The sequence below is a fragment of the Equus przewalskii genome, chromosome 2, assembly GCF_037783145.1.
Source record: "Equus przewalskii isolate Varuska chromosome 2, EquPr2, whole genome shotgun sequence".
In the NCBI taxonomy this organism is placed as follows: Eukaryota; Metazoa; Chordata; class Mammalia; order Perissodactyla; family Equidae; genus Equus; species Equus przewalskii.
Window position 1 is genome coordinate 19,386,161 of NC_091832.1, and position 15,232 is coordinate 19,401,392.

Sequence of the window (15,232 nt, forward strand, 5' to 3'; positions counted from 1 at the left end):
ACCTGCCTCGTGGGGAGGGGTGGCGGGGGAGTCACAGCGGGCAGATCTCCTGTCCCTGCAAGCAGACGTTGCCCCCCACCCCCCACCTCCCAGGAACAAAAGAGCATACACTACCTGCTCAGTCACCAGAACTTGTGTTGGGTAAACAGGGTGGCCCTGTTACCGCACAGAATTGGGGTTCTCTGCCTGATGCACATAAACAAGCTAATTAATTATGCATCAGCCTTCGGGGGAGAAATCAGCTTTTATTCTGCGAGATCAGTCTGCAGGAAGGCAGGGAGCTCGCGCCCTCAGATCTGTCTCCCAGATTCAGGATTTGGGGTGAAATTTAAGAGGTTAGGGAGAACCGGCTGGCACACGGAAACACTGGTGGGACAGGTTTTGATCAGTGGGCTTCAAGCATTTAGGGTAAGGTTTTCAACGTTTATGACAGGATGGGGAAGGAATTTAAACACCGGCTCTTCCTGAAGGAGGGCTAAGAGTCCAACTTTCAAGTTCTGGTCGTGTCCAGTCCTTGGGTTCTGTGGGAAGGACAATCTTTGGTCTGGATGTCATTTCAGACCACGATTTCTTCTTTTGCACATGCCCTGGCTACGTGACTTTGCAGTTTTTCTGAAAGACAATTCTTAATCACTCTGTTGATAAGAGATGAGGTCAGTCGAATGGGTCCTAGAGGGCCCACGGCTACAGCCCCATGATAGACGTGGTCCGTATGTCACCAGGGCGCTCTTAACCAATGTCTTATAGCCAGCACAAGTTTTTCAAACGCTCAATGACACCATGATTGTCCCTCATCTGTTGCTCTGTGGTCCCCAGCTCGTAGCATCTCCTGAGAAGATTCAGTGTCATCAGGTTCCAGGCCCTTGAGGCACCGGCCCTTGGGCACTGTAAGGTCTGGAATCAGACTCCCCGAGTTCAAATATAAGCAGTACCACTTGTCTGTGCAACTTTGGGCAAGTCACTTCGCTTTTCTGCGTCTCGGTTTTCCTCACCTGTAAGGCGGAGACAGTAATATTACATACAGTTAACACAGTTGTCAATAGGATTGACAGAATGTAGTTACCACGTCTGGCTATGCTGGATACTCAGTAAAAAAATATTCATGGGTATTTCAAGCCACATATTCAGGTATGCAATAATTTTAGCTTTATTTTTCTATAATGCACACTAATGTCTACTCCAAGTGGATAAGTTTCCATGTAATTAAAAAGATTCTCATTTGGGGGAAAAATAAGTTGACCTGGGAGTGTCAAGAAGCTGAGGTTGGCCCAACACATCCACTTCGTCCCAAGTGTCTAGAAGCAGACACCCCTGCTCCCTGCTTCTAGTTTCCAGGTGGGGATTCCAGACTCCCATCCTGAGATCCGGGTAACCTCAAACTCAGCGCCAGACCTCTACCTGTGCTCCTGTTCTTGGGCAGCTGCCCCTCCTCCATCCAGCTATTCCCCAAAGACCAGCCGATCCCTCTGAGCTCCGGGGGCTTTCTAACCATTTTAGTTTCAGAAACAAAGGGGCTTCAGCTCCAAGGTCCTGGGGCAGCAGAGAGCAGATTCACCCCCCTGCCCCTCCTCCTGTCCCAGCTGGTACCCAAGGCTGAATCCTGGAATCAAAGACTCAGGGAACATCAGAATGGGAGAGGCTTTAGTTAGTATGTTAGTTTCCTAGAACTGCTGTGACAACGTACCACAGACTGAGTGGCTTAAGTAACAGAAATGTATTGTCACAGTTCTGGAGGCTGGAAGTTCAAGAGTTGGTTGCTTCTGAGGGCTGTGAGGACAAGTCTGTTGCGTGCCTCTCTCCTAGCTTCTGGTGGTTTGCTGGATCTCTTTGGTGCTGCTTGGCTTGCAGATGCAGCACCCTGATCTCTGCCTGAGTTTACACATGGTGTTCTCCCTGCGTGCCTGTCTGTACTCGAGTGTCCCTTTCTTATGAGGATACCAACGGTATTGGATGAGGCCTCACTCTGATGACTTCATTTTAACTTGATCGCCTCTGTAGAGGCCCTATTTCCAAATAAGATCACATTCTGAGATACTGTTGAGTCTAGGACTTCAACATACGAATTTTGGGGGAATGCAATTCAACCCATAACAGCTAGCCACCCCCTTAATTTCATAGATGAGGATGCCAATGGGCAAGGGGGAAAGAGCTCACCAAGGTCAACCAGCAACTTGGTTACAGAGGTGAGAGTCCAATTCCAGACTCTCGTACCTGTGTTCTATCTCCGAACTCTTGACAGCATCAGCCCAGGGGAGGTTAGAGAGGCCTAAAAGAAAAGACTTGGCCATGATCCAATAGGGCTGACAGTGACCACATCTCTTACGGGTCCCATCCAGACCCAAGAGCTGGGCCATGCATCCCAGCTCCAAGCTGAGTGTTCCTAATGGTCAATCAGACCATACCAAAGAGCTTTTTAACAAACATGATTCATCTTATTCCGGTGCCAGCAATGGGACTGGCTCACACACAGGGAACGCAGACCCTAAATGCCGTCTTAAAATAATTTTAATGCTCACCGTCGAGTGCCAAAGCTCGGGTCTCCCGTCTCCACCGCAGCCCATCTTGACATGGGAGTTGGGATCCTGAAAGGCAATTTTGTTAATGCTACTGGGAGGAGCATGCAGGTCTGGAAGCTCATCCATCATCTTAACACGCTTCAGGATGGACTGGGAAGATAAAGCTTTCATCTTCTCTGCCAGGGGGAGCCTCTTCAATTAGGCTCTGAGGGATGAAGGGGAGGGTGGGAGCAGGAACAGTGCCCTGAGGGTGGAGGGAAGGAGACGCAAATTCCTCCTGTGCAGAAGAGCCGGGGTATTAGGGGGTTGACCCAGGCCCTCCATCCCATAAAATAAGGAAGCGCAATGTGGAAAATGAGGGGTGGGGTCTGCCCCAGCTCTGGTGGGGGAGGCACAGGGTCTGAGTTTCAGAGCAGTCCTTGGGAGAGTGAGCAGAGGAGACAGGAAATGATAACAGTGGGGGAAAGTGTCTGCCTTCAAGGCACCCAGAGTTCACTGGGACCCCTTCCCGCAGGAAATTGATGGGTGAGGAGGGGGCTCTGCCTTAGGAAATCCACTAGCCCCAGCCCCCTCAGAGACGTCCCTAGTCTCAGGGAAGGAGGCAGGGCTGGGAGCAGGTGACAGCTCAGAGTCCCCCTGCTGAAGGGGGATGCCCCGCTGACTGGCTGCAGAGAGAAAAAACTCTAGACCACTGGGGTGGGGATGGAGAGGTGATAGATTACAGCAACAGGGCGCAATGGCTTTTTAAGAATGCCCCTGCCCCTCTGTCACTCTCCCCTCAGCCCACAGACCTGCAGGAGAAACCCCCGTCCTTGCCCAGTTCGTCACAGCCAGTCTAGACACGCAGGAAGTCAGGCCCAGCTCCCCAGGCCGCCCCACCTAGTCCATGGCCCTTACCTCACCCCATGGTCACCGGGACTTCCACAGAAGGGATGAGCAGAAGCCTTCTCTCTCTTCTTGTTTCTCTTGAGTGCAACCCCCTCTCCAGGATGTGGACCAGGGGAGGACACAGCTGTGCCACAAAGAGAGGCCGCCAGAATCAGAAGCTCCCAGGGGTGGGCTCAGGTGCACCTGAAGCAAGGCAGGAGGACATCTTCAGAGGAGGAGTTAAGGAAAAAGCAGTGTTTACCTAAACTTGAACTTGGGGCACAGTATTTGTCCTGCCACTTATGTCTTTATTCTGACACGTTATCACCCGCCATGGCTGGACTCTCCCAGAGTCAATTGATTATTGATCAAGCTGCCAACAAATCGACTAGGGATTTGCTGGGCAGTAACCACTAGGTACTCAGTGGGCCTTGCCTGCTGCCAGTCAGCCGAGAAACATTTATTGAAACTCTCCAGTAATAATAATAACAGTAATAATAACAATATTGGCAGCGACTATTTATCAAGCACTTACTATGGGTTCTAAATGCTTTACATGTTCTAATTCCATCTCCCAGCTCTCTCTGCCTCCTGTTTAAGCTCCAGTGATACCCATCTGCCTTCCATGTTGCTTCCTATCTCACACCCAGGCTGCTCCCTGCCCAGAGCCCGGCCCATCCTTCTTCTCATTCTGCAGATGTCAGCTCAGGGTCACCTCCTCAGGAAGCTCACCTGAGCCCCGCCTTGAGCCCAGAGTCCCTCCTACATGTCCCCAACTGCACCCAGCTGAGAAGGCAAATGGAGTCTTGACATCCCTGCGGCTTCACCCAGGGCAGACATTGCTAATGGATCATGACACTTTCCGAGAACTTTCTGGGCTCAGTGGGAAATGCCTGACGTGAGTGCACCAAGGGCGAGACTAAGTCAGGCAACTGCTGTGCAGAGCTTAGCATAATACCTGGCTCACGGTAGTGCATTCAGCACTGTCGCATTAGTGTGTCCCGACCCTGCCTGCCCCCAGTCCCACCATGGTCCACATCTGTCACCTTCTTGAGATGGGTGGGTTTGGGGAAAGAAGGAATTAACAGATCAAGAACAGAACAAGAAGAGAGGGACCATTTCCAGAGAAGAATGTAAACTAATAAAAGCAGGGGGACGAATGGTCTACATCCTCTGCCTGCCACTAGGGGCGGGAGTGTATCCGTGCTTGAGTCAGAACAAGAGACAGGGTTTCTTGGAAGGATGGGAGAGGAGGCCAGGATGGGGCATGCGGTTGAGTTTTTCTGTTTCCTAAACCTCAATAATGTAGCTATTGCTTCTGGATCCTTTATCCTCCACCCAGCACTGCACAAAGTCCCTTACAGCCACATGCTCACTCTCCATGGAGTTCATATTATTATCCCCAGTTTACCAGTGGGGAAACTGAGGCCCCGAAGGAGTTTTTCATCAAACATGGCACTGGGATTCAAACAGGGGGCTTCCTCACTCCAAAGCCTGGCCTCTTCCCCAATGCACACGCCTCCTTTCTGCAGGGTGATGGCTAGCCTTTGAAATAAAATCTGTGCGAGGCAGTGGGGGCGTGGGGGCTGCCCAACAAGCGACAGGGTAACATGGAGGAGGGTGGGGGCTGGCCGAATGAAAAAACAGGCCCTAAAGGTTTCATAAGGGCATATGTAGATAAGAAATAAAATTGTTCTAAAAAAACAAATAAACGCAGGCAACTAAATAGCATCTGCCTGCCCAACACCTCATTTCTTTCTGTTCAACTGGATTTCATCCTCCTCACCCCCACCCTTGGCCTGAGGGCCCATTCAGAGTTGCCTAGAAAGAGGGAGGAAGGGCAAGAGGCTCCCTCATCTCAGGATTCGCCCGGTCTAGGTGACCCGGAGTCTCCTGTTTTCTGAAGACAGAAGCTGCTCCCTTGTGTTCTATGTAAATGAGCTGTTTGTCAATGTGCATCCGTAATGGGGGAGCTGTCAGGTCGGGCTGGGGATTGGCTGGGATGGAGTAGGACAATGGATTCCATGCTCTGGGGTCAGGCCTGGGGGGAGGGGACCGTGGGGCTCAGGAGGCAGGGAGAGAAGGAGCCAGATGCTGGGTGGGCATGAGCGGGGTCAGGGAGCGGGGGTGTGAGGCCCAACCCAGAGCTTGGCTGAGACCTGGAGCCTCAGGCACAGAGGTGACAAGGAGCTGGGAGCCTGTGCTGACAGCTGGGGTAGGGGGGGTGCCATGTGCCAGGGTAAAGAGGAGAGGCCTGGGGCTCCTGGGCAGCTGGGGCACCCCCTGGGTGCCAGGAAAAGGCCTCAGGGCAGCCTCAGAGCAGCCGCAGTGGAAATTGGCAGGGAAGACTCTCCCGCATCAAGGGCCGTGTGTTAACCGTGGCGCTGTGACCCAGGGGCCCTGCGTGGTCCGCGCCAGCAGGAAGTGGCCTGCTCTGGCCTCACAAAGCATGATAAGGATCAGCACAGCTCCTGATACATATCATTCTCAAGAAATAGTAGTGTTGATATTTAAGACTTTAATTTCAAACAAAAGTAAAACCACTCCAGTCAACTTGAGTAGAAAGGAAGAATTTATTATAAGGTCTTGGACTATCTCCTGGACCCCAAGTGGGGAATAGAGCCAGCACAGGCCCCTCTCCATTCTCAGCAGGGCTCCTTATATCTCGTTTCTGCAGACCAGCTCCTTCCGCTTCTTTGGCACATGGTGGAAGGTGCCGCCCTGCAGCCCCTGAATTCACAGGTTGGAATTTCTGCCCCTTGCAGAACCTCGCCAGGTTCTCAATTCCAAATTCCAATTCCAAAGGATCTGGAGAGGACATGGGATTGGCCAGCTTAGATCAGCGGTTCCTTCTGGTCTATCAGTCATGGCAGGGGAGAATAGAGGTTGGGTAGTAGTCATTCATTTACTCAATCATCCATTCATTTGACAAAAGATTTATGGGGCACCTACCATGGTGCTGGGGTAACAGAAACAGTCCTGCCCTCGGGGGGCTTACATTCTAGCTCAGGGAAGACAAGCAAGAAACAGCCAACTAAACATGAAGTTGTCAGGACAGCACGGCAGGGTAAAGAGAGAGAGTGTTGGGGAGGGTGTAGGAAATAAAGTGCTCTTTTAAGTAAGATGACCAGAGAAGGGCTCACAGATAAAGTGACATCTGACAAGGGACCTGAAGGGAATTAAGGAAACAGGCAGTCAGATATGCGAGAGAAGAGCTCTTCAGGCAGAGAAAAGCAGGTACCAAGGAGGGCGGGCGTGGCGGGACCGAGGAAAGGCACGGAGCTCAGTGTTCCTGGACCAGTAAGCCATGTGGGGAGTGGAAGGAGCAGGGTCAGATTGGATGGGGTCTGTGGGCCACTGGGAGGAGGAAACCGTGGGGATTCTGAGCCAAGGAATGGCGTAATCTGACTTTGCTTCTCAGGGTGTCTCAGGGCCTCCTGCGCGACCCCAAATCCTCTTGGTCGCGGCCTCTAGCATCCTTGACTCCTCCTTCTGCCTCAGCTGCTACCACATTGACGGGCTCTCCAGGTGGGCGACGTTCAGCACAGCTTCAGGGACCTTGCAGCTCTGCAGCCAGAGAACTCCTCCAGGGCCCCAGGGCCCACAGAGCACGATAAGGCTGGACGCGGCTCCTGACATATACAGCGATGCTCAATAAACAGTAGCGTGCCCTGAGTCCCCTGACCTCCCTCCACTTCTGCACCCGGAGGAAAATGTCACACCAAAACGCATGGTTTCTGATTTCTTCAGGGTCACTGAAGGGATGGGTGACACCATCCAGAAGTGCAGCAGGGTTGACATCCCATGAGGCAAACGTTGACACGGGATGGGAGGGATCCTGAGGATCAATTGCCTCCCTACCCCCTCCCATCACTAGATGTTCACCAGTCTGCTCAGACAGCATGTGTGGTCCTGCACAGAAGAAGATATACCTGAGACCATCAGCCACACCTGTCACAAAGCTGTGTTTTGCGAAGTTCAGCCTTGCATTTCCCGGTGTCTGCTCTCCCCATCTCCCTGCCTCACTCTCCACTTTCCTCACTCCTGTGACCACTGGATCACACTCTCCATTAGCGTGATAAGACAAGCTTTTTCCTTGGGCTCTGCTTTCTGGGAACCAGGCCTAAGGCAGTTGGTACTAAGCATGGTCCTAGAGAGCAGATCGTCAAGATGGGACGTAGGAGCTGGGTTGCCCATCTATCTGAAGACAGTAGGGACCACTTTGCCGTGGAGAGTGGAGTGATGATCACCTCTGGCATGCAGGGCTCCACATACACTGAACTTTAACCTGTGGTTAACGAAATAAGGCACGGCAGGAAGGGGAGGCATTGGGATATGGCGTGGCTTTGGGCCTTGATCAGTCTGGAGGAAATCATAATGGGAAGGATGGTGGTGAGGGCTGGCTGCTTTCAAAGGCTTGAAAACCTGGCAAAAATAAAATGGTGGACCCAGGGAAGCTAACTGACAACTTAAGGTATGTTTTGAAAGGCAGAAGGTCCCTTGGCATCTTTAAAGGATGAAGCCACAGGGCTGAAAACTGGACCCAGGGTTTGCTTATTAAAGGGCAGACCTGCAAAGGAGATGAATGCATAGTCTCACAAGTATCCTTAAAGTCTGTGGCAGGGAAAGAGTGGGACCCTGAATGTCAGATGAGCACATTTGTGGACACAAGCCTAAAAATCTTGAACCTCAAATTCTCCCTGAGCCTTCTGTGCCAGAAGCAGCAGCCCACCCACCTCTGCTGGTGGAGAACAGCTTCCCTCTCCTGGAGACCATGCGATGACACCACCCCAGGCAGAGTGAGCTGAAAAGGTAAGGTGGTCTTCAGAAAGTAGCATGCTTGGATTCAGAGGATACAGTTACCGTTAAAGGCAAGCATGAATGTAGGACCTTGGGACTGAGAGGTGGAGAGAAGATGTGAGAAAGGAGGTCCAGGAAGTGAGAGCCAGGCTGCTGGAAGAATTATCTCTGTGTACACTGAGGTCACCAAGTATGGTGATGGCGCAGTGTTGGGGAAACAGTGGACCAGGATTTTCAAATCTTCATGGAATGAGAGTGAGGGGGGTGACTAGGGGTCCATAGAGGACTGGAACGGGGAGGAGCATCAAAGGGTTTGATGGCATGACTTCAGAGCAGCGGTTTGCAGAGAACACATGAGAAGGAACAATCGGAAAGTGCCGATGAAGAGCCAGGAGCATCCTCCTCCCACCTGCCAGGCCTGGTCAAGGGCTGCGGTTGAACAAGGAAGGCACCGCTGGAGAGGCTGCGGGGGAAGTGGTGTTCTCGGAGGGAAGCACAGTTTCCCCTTGGGTAAGAAGGTGAAGGGGATGGTTCTGGGACGAAGGTGAGGATACAGGGTGTCTGAGGACTAACCACAGAAAGCGCAGTGGAAGAAGTTCACGAGGAAGGAAGGAGAGGGTCGGAGTCTTATTGGTGGACGTACGGAGCCAAATGAAGATTAGAGGGCAGAGGCTGAGGGGTAAACTGGGAGTTTGGGGATTTTTGTGATGATTACCATGAAAAAGGATAAACAGCATGGGGTTAGTGGGTGGGCTCCAAGGCTGATGGTGTGGCGAGCGTTGGGAAAGGAAGGGAAGAGGGCTTTCAGGAAAACGGGGCTCCAGGGGCCCTTCTTTACTCTTGCCAAACACGTGCCAGCCTGGCTGCTAGGACCCAAGCCCGAGGATCAGAGGGAAGAGAGGGAAGATTCCAGAGAAAGTGTGGTTAATTAGGACCTGGTGGGACCTGGGCTCAAATCCTCACTCTGCCTTAGCTGGGTGATCTTGTGCAAGTCCTTGAACCTCTCTGAGCCTGTTTCCTCTTCCATAAAATGGAGGGGTAATACCTACCTCATGGAATCTTTGCGAGGATTCTATGAGATGGGGCATGAGGAGCCCTGAGCACAGAGCTTAACTCATGCCAAGCCCTCAGGAAGACGAGCTATTTATCTAAAGGGGCTGCACACTTGGACCATTCTGGTCCAGAACCTCGACTGCAAATCTCAGAAGGTCTCCCCAGTCCCGAACCCTCTTTCCTCCGCAGCGTCTGGTGGAGCTGTTTGGACCTCAAATATTTATTTTAAAAATGGACGAGCTGAGAAGGGATGGAACCCACATCGTGGAACGAACTACATACCATTTTCTAAAATGTTAATTTCTGCACAAATGCAGAAATGGCACACTCCCAACGCTCTATAGAATGGGTCTGAAGTCGATCCCTGGCTCACTGAGGTCCTATTAAACCCCTGAAATAGACGGGACTGAGCTGACAGTCTCCAGCCTCTGAGGATGCTGCTTTGTATTTAGTATGGATCCATTCTGGACCAATCACTTCCTTATATCAAGATTTGTTGATTCTTCGGTCATATTTATTGAGTGCCTACTGTATGCTGGGAGTTGTAGCAGGTAGTTCTGTTAGGAAAACAGAAACCACTGGAGGAATTCCAAGGAAGAGGTGGCTTACAAAACCTTTGGAAAGACACACATTAATGATGAAACCCACTGTTACATCTTAGGAAGTTGCATGAAACAAGGAAATTGCCAAAATGGCTGTAGGACTCAGGGACTAAGGTGTATGGTTTGCAAGAAAACATCCAGAGGCCACAGCAACCATCTCAATTTACCAAAGCCCAGGCATCAGCCCGTTGCTGCTGGAGGAACAAGAATATAGATTCTGCTTTTCTTCCACCTTCCAAATCTTATAGGTGTGCCACTGGCGGAATCAAACCTGGAGTCATTCTGTGCACGGGGGTTCTGGAAAATGTGGTTCCCAAGCTTCTAGCCCTCATGGTTCCCAAGTTTCTAGCCCTCATGACACAAGAGTGTGCAAAGAAGAGGGGAAGTGGTACTGACTGATAATCCAGCATAGCTCTATGGGGAAGACAGGCATTGAACAAACCAAATTTAGTATATGTAATACCATTAAGGAATGTAATGAAGACAAATCCGGGAAGGGGAGAGAGATTAACTGGGATGTTCTCTGTGTTAGGGTGGTAAGGGACATGAATAAAGTGAGGAAGCCTGTGGACATCTAGGGACATAATGTTCCATGCAGAGGGACAGCAGGTGCAAAAGCACTAAGTCAGAGGGATTTTTGACCTGTTCAAGAAACAGCAAGACCACGGTGGACAGAGCAAGGGAAGCGAGGGGCACAGGGCTGGATGCACAGGGCCTTGTAGGCCATGGTAAGCATTTTTCTTAAAACATGAGAGGATGACATTCAAGCAAAAGAGCGGTAAGATCTGACTTAGGTTTTAACAGAACCACTCTGGCTGCTGTGTGAGAGTTGGGCACGGGGCAACAGGGAAAATGGAGGGATGGATTCCAATGCAAAGGCTACTGCAATAGTCCAGGGATAATGTTGGTGATTAGACCAGGGGAGTAGTAGAAGAGGTGGTGAGAAAAGGTCAGATTCAGGATTTATTTCAAACATAGAGCTGAGGGATTTGCTGATGGATGGGAGGTCAGGGCATGAAAGAAACGTGGGAGTCAAGAATGACTACAAGATTTTTGGCCTGAGCACTTGAGTGACTAGTGGTCCCATTTACTGAGGTGGGCAGCTCTGGGGAAGAGGGAATGGGGGGCAGATGGAAATAAAATGTCTCATCCTGACATGTTCGGTTAATATCCCTTTTACACATCCAACTGAAGACGTGAGGTAAGAAACTGAATACACAGGTATGGAATTCAGGGGACATTTCAGAGCCAAGGAAAGACACTTGAGAGTCATCAGCCAACAGATGATATTTAAAGCCACAAGACAGGACGCAGCCACCCAGGGAGTGAACGTTGACACACGAGAAGAGGTGGAGGACCGAGCCCCAAGATTGATATCAATGGCAGATTTCTCAGTCTCTCTAGCTGTAATTGCTCCAAAGTCATGCTTAAAGCCAGCGTCCATCAGCTCTTCCTTAGATCAGTTCACAGCCCTGTGTAATACTGAACAAGCCCTGGGGTTCCTACTCTTCCAGGAGTAGATCTGTGCCAGCCAGCTACTGGTTTGCTCTAGATCCATCCCCACCCTTCTCTGATCTGCCCAGAATCTCAAGAGACTACATTTCCCAGGCTCCTCCACCCTCTAGCTTTCTGGTATGTTCAGTCAATGAAAGGCACTTGTAGAAGATGGGAGGGTAGGAAGAGGGGAGGAAGCAGGATGTTTTCCCCCCTTTCATTCTGGCAGTGTCTGAGTCTCTGGCAGTGGTTGTGCTCCCAAGAATGCCAGCTGTCTAGCCCCCACCTAGCAGTGCCCACTGAGGCTCCAGCTCCCACTGGACGGCCTCAGTTTCCCAGCTTTGGTTACACCACCTCCTCTCACTGTCCCTATATCCCTGAGGGTAGGAACAGATTCCAGCTGTTGACAATTTCAGCATCTGCCTCATAGTCCCCTGCTTGGCTTCTCAGATTTCCATCACCAATTCCCTGTATTCAATTCCCTCTGTTCAAAAGACCTAGAGTGGTTTCTGTCCTCCTAGCTGGACCCTCACTGATACAGAGCCCTTTGGCAAAACACTGGCAGCAGGTGTCTGTTATATACAAATGGCTCCTCTCTCTGCCTGTGCTCTTTGGTGCCACAGGAGAAGAGAGACACTCTGGACCACCTAGGCTGTGGGCTGAAGAACACAACTTTCAAGTCAAGAGCAACTGAAAAGAGTCTCCCCTATCACGCACAAGTCATTGACTCTATGTTACTTGCTATGCCTCTCTGTCGCCACACTTCCTGCCTTTTATCCATCCTATGCCTCCCTAGAGGTGGGTCATGCAGCATAGAGGAAAGAAGCTGAGAAACCCTTCCTCCGACATTTACTGAGCATGTTGCTTATCCTCTCTGAGCCCCAGTTTCCTTACATCTATAAAATAGATGTCATGATCTCTTTCTGGTACAGCTGTGGGATTGGATGCGATCATGGAAATGAGAAGTCCCAGTGGCTGGCATACAGTGAACTCGAAACATGTCAACAGTCCTTCTTGAGGGCAATCCCCACACTGCTCAGTATTCATTCCCTCACTCATCAATCCGTCCATCCCTCACTCATTCATTAAGTTTACAGGCATTTATTATACACCTATTACACACCCAACAATACTGTGGGGGGTACACAAATGAATCAGATGCGGTCCTGCTTCAGAAAGTTCAGAGTTTCCTGGGGGGAGTGGTCAGACATGCCCATTGATGACTGTCCCACATGCAGAATGAGGCACAAGAAAAATACCAACTGGACCTATGGTAATGAGAGGGGGAGAACTTCCTGAAGGGGCAGCAAAGACTCCATGCAGGGGTTCTTAACCTTTTTTATCCCATGGGTCCCACTGTGAAGCCTATGAAGGCTTCTCAGAACGATATTTTAGAATGCAGAAAAGAAAATCCATAGGATCACAATCAGAACCAATTGTTTTTGAAATATAGATATCAAAATATTAAAAATCAAGTCTGTGAGATAGAAATATTAGAGCTTCTTTATTACTGTAATAAACAGCAAGAGCTAGTGGCATTCTTAAAACAACTATAATTTCTAGGTAGTATAAATGATATTTCAGGGTATTTGTGACAAGTGTAATACCTGTGAATTCTATTGGTGCCCAAGTTCTGGAACCACTAATTCACTGTGGTCTGTTGCCTGCATTCATTATAGAAAGAAATGCCGCATTTCAGTTAGAGGTCGGAGAAAATAAAGATGTAGCTGTTTCTCCCGTTCCCACGCACAAACTCCATGGACCGCATCTTAAGAAGCCCTGCAGATGGAGTGGAATATTACACAGTGGTCAAGAGACTGAACTTTTGACTCAGACAGCCTGGCTCCCAACCTCGGCTCTGGCACTTGTTTTGTGACCTTTCCAAGTGACAGTCTCCTCATCTGGAAAATGAGGAGCCAGCCCGACATCCCCCAGCTGTCCTGAGGACTAAAGAACTCCTGTGTGTGGATTCCTTAGCCCAGCACCCCAAACCTGGTGTACGCTCAGTGGGCAGCTGTTCCATTAACATGGGAATCAGTGATACGGAGCCAGCCTGTGCTCTGGACGAGGTTCTGGGCAGAGAAGTGTCATCTCATCTCTGTTCTCCACAGGCAGGGAGGGTCTCTCAGCTACTTTGGAACTCAGAGAGATGCCTTTCTCACGCTGGATTCTGAAGCCCAGCCAGGGTCCTAGCCTCCATGACCAGAGAGACAGAGAGTGGAAGGGAAAAGCCAGGCCCGAGGGAATAGGGCCTTGCGGTGACACACTGGTCAAAGGATGGCACTATGTGAGGAGTGACAAGGGCAGGGACTGGCCAGCTCCAAGAGGTGCTCCCAGGACAATTACACAGATGGACATCCAGAAGGGCCCACAGAGAAGTGGAGATGGTTGATAAAGTTCAGTGTTAGCATCACAGATATATTTTTCCCATTTTTGAATGCTTCTCCAATAATCATTAATATCTCCCACTTCATCCCCTACAGAGTGACGTCTGTTCTCCTTAGAGTGACATTGAAGGCCATTTTGATCTAGCCCCTGCTACCTCTCCAGCTCCTTCATAATTTTCCCCGGCACACATTTTCTACTTCCATGAAAGGAAATTGCCAGGATGTCCCAACACACACCCACTATGACGCCCCTGGGCCTTTCCTCACATTGGTCTCTCTGCCAAAAAGTATCCCCAATCTACTGGTACAAAAACAGACGCACAGATCAATGGAACAGAATTGAAAGCCCAGAAATAAAACCACACATCTATGGACAGCTAATCTTTAACAAAGGAGCTGAGGGCCTACAATGGAGGAAAGAAAGTCTCTTCAACAAATGGTGCTGGGAAAACTGGACAACCACATGTAAAAGAATGAAAATCAACCATTCTTTTTCACCATTTACTAAAATAAACTCAAAATGGATCAAAGACCTAAAGATTAGGCCTGAAACAATGTCTCCTAGAAGAGAATATCGGCAGCACACTCTTTGACATCAGCTTCAAAAGAATCTTTTTGGACACCATAACCCCTCACATGAGGGAAAGAATAGAAAGAATAAACAAATGGGACTTCATCAGACTAAAGAGCTTCTTCAAGGCAAGGGAAAACAGGATTGAAACAAAAAAACAGCCCACTAATTGGGAAAAAATGTTCACAAGTTATTTATCCGACAGAGGGTTAATCTCCATAATATACAAGGAACTCACACAACTCAACAAAAAAAAAAATCAAATAACCCAATTACAAAATGGGCAGGGGACATGAACAGACATTTCTCCAAAGAAGATATACGGGTGGCCAATAGACACATGAAAAGATGCTCATCATCACTAATCATCAGGGAAATGCAAATCAAAACTACAGTAAGATATCACCTTACACCTGTTAGAGTGGCAAAAATATCCAAAACCAAGAGTGACAAATGTTGGAGAGGCTGTGGAGAAAAGGGAACCCTCATACACTGTTGGTGGGAATGCAAACTGGTACAGCCACTATGGAAAACAGTATGCAGATTCTTCAAAAAGTTAAGGATAGAAATACCTTATGACCCAGCCATCCCACTACTGGGTATCTATCCTAAGAACCTGAAATCAGCAATTCCAGAAGTTCCATGCACCCTATCTTCATTGCAGCATTATTCACAATAGCCAAGTCATGGAACCAACCTAAGTGCCCAGCAACTGATGATTGGATAAAGAAGTTGTGGTATATATATACAATGGAATACTACTCAGCCATAAAAAAGGACAAAGTCGTCCCATTCACAACAACATGGATAGACCTTGAGAGTATTATGTTGAGTGAAATAAGCCAGACAGAGAAAGACGAACTCTGTATGACTCCACTCATAGGTGGTAGTTAACATATGGACAAAGAGAACTGATTGGTGGTTGCCAGGGGAAAGGGAGGT

The 15,232-nt window shown here is 49.5% G+C and overlaps 2 long non-coding RNA genes across 7 annotated transcripts in view; one reads left to right on the plus strand and one right to left on the minus strand.

Moving 5' to 3' along the window:
• Positions 1-227: 227 nt before the first annotated feature.
• LOC103549512 (uncharacterized) overlaps positions 228-15,232 on the minus strand; it is a 175,807-nt gene continuing 160,802 nt past the window's right edge. For all 6 annotated transcript variants that reach the window (XR_011537458.1, XR_011537456.1, XR_011537455.1 and 3 more), the window contains 3 exons: positions 3,414-3,587; positions 2,517-2,582; positions 228-992 (listed from right to left, as the gene is read on the minus strand). This is a non-coding gene — a long non-coding RNA (uncharacterized lncRNA). The remainder of the gene's footprint in view (positions 993-2,516; positions 2,583-3,413; positions 3,588-15,232) is intronic.
• LOC139081937 (uncharacterized) lies at positions 6,179-7,058 on the plus strand. Its single transcript, XR_011537462.1, has 2 exons — positions 6,179-6,268; positions 6,805-7,058. It is a non-coding gene; the product is annotated as an uncharacterized lncRNA (long non-coding RNA).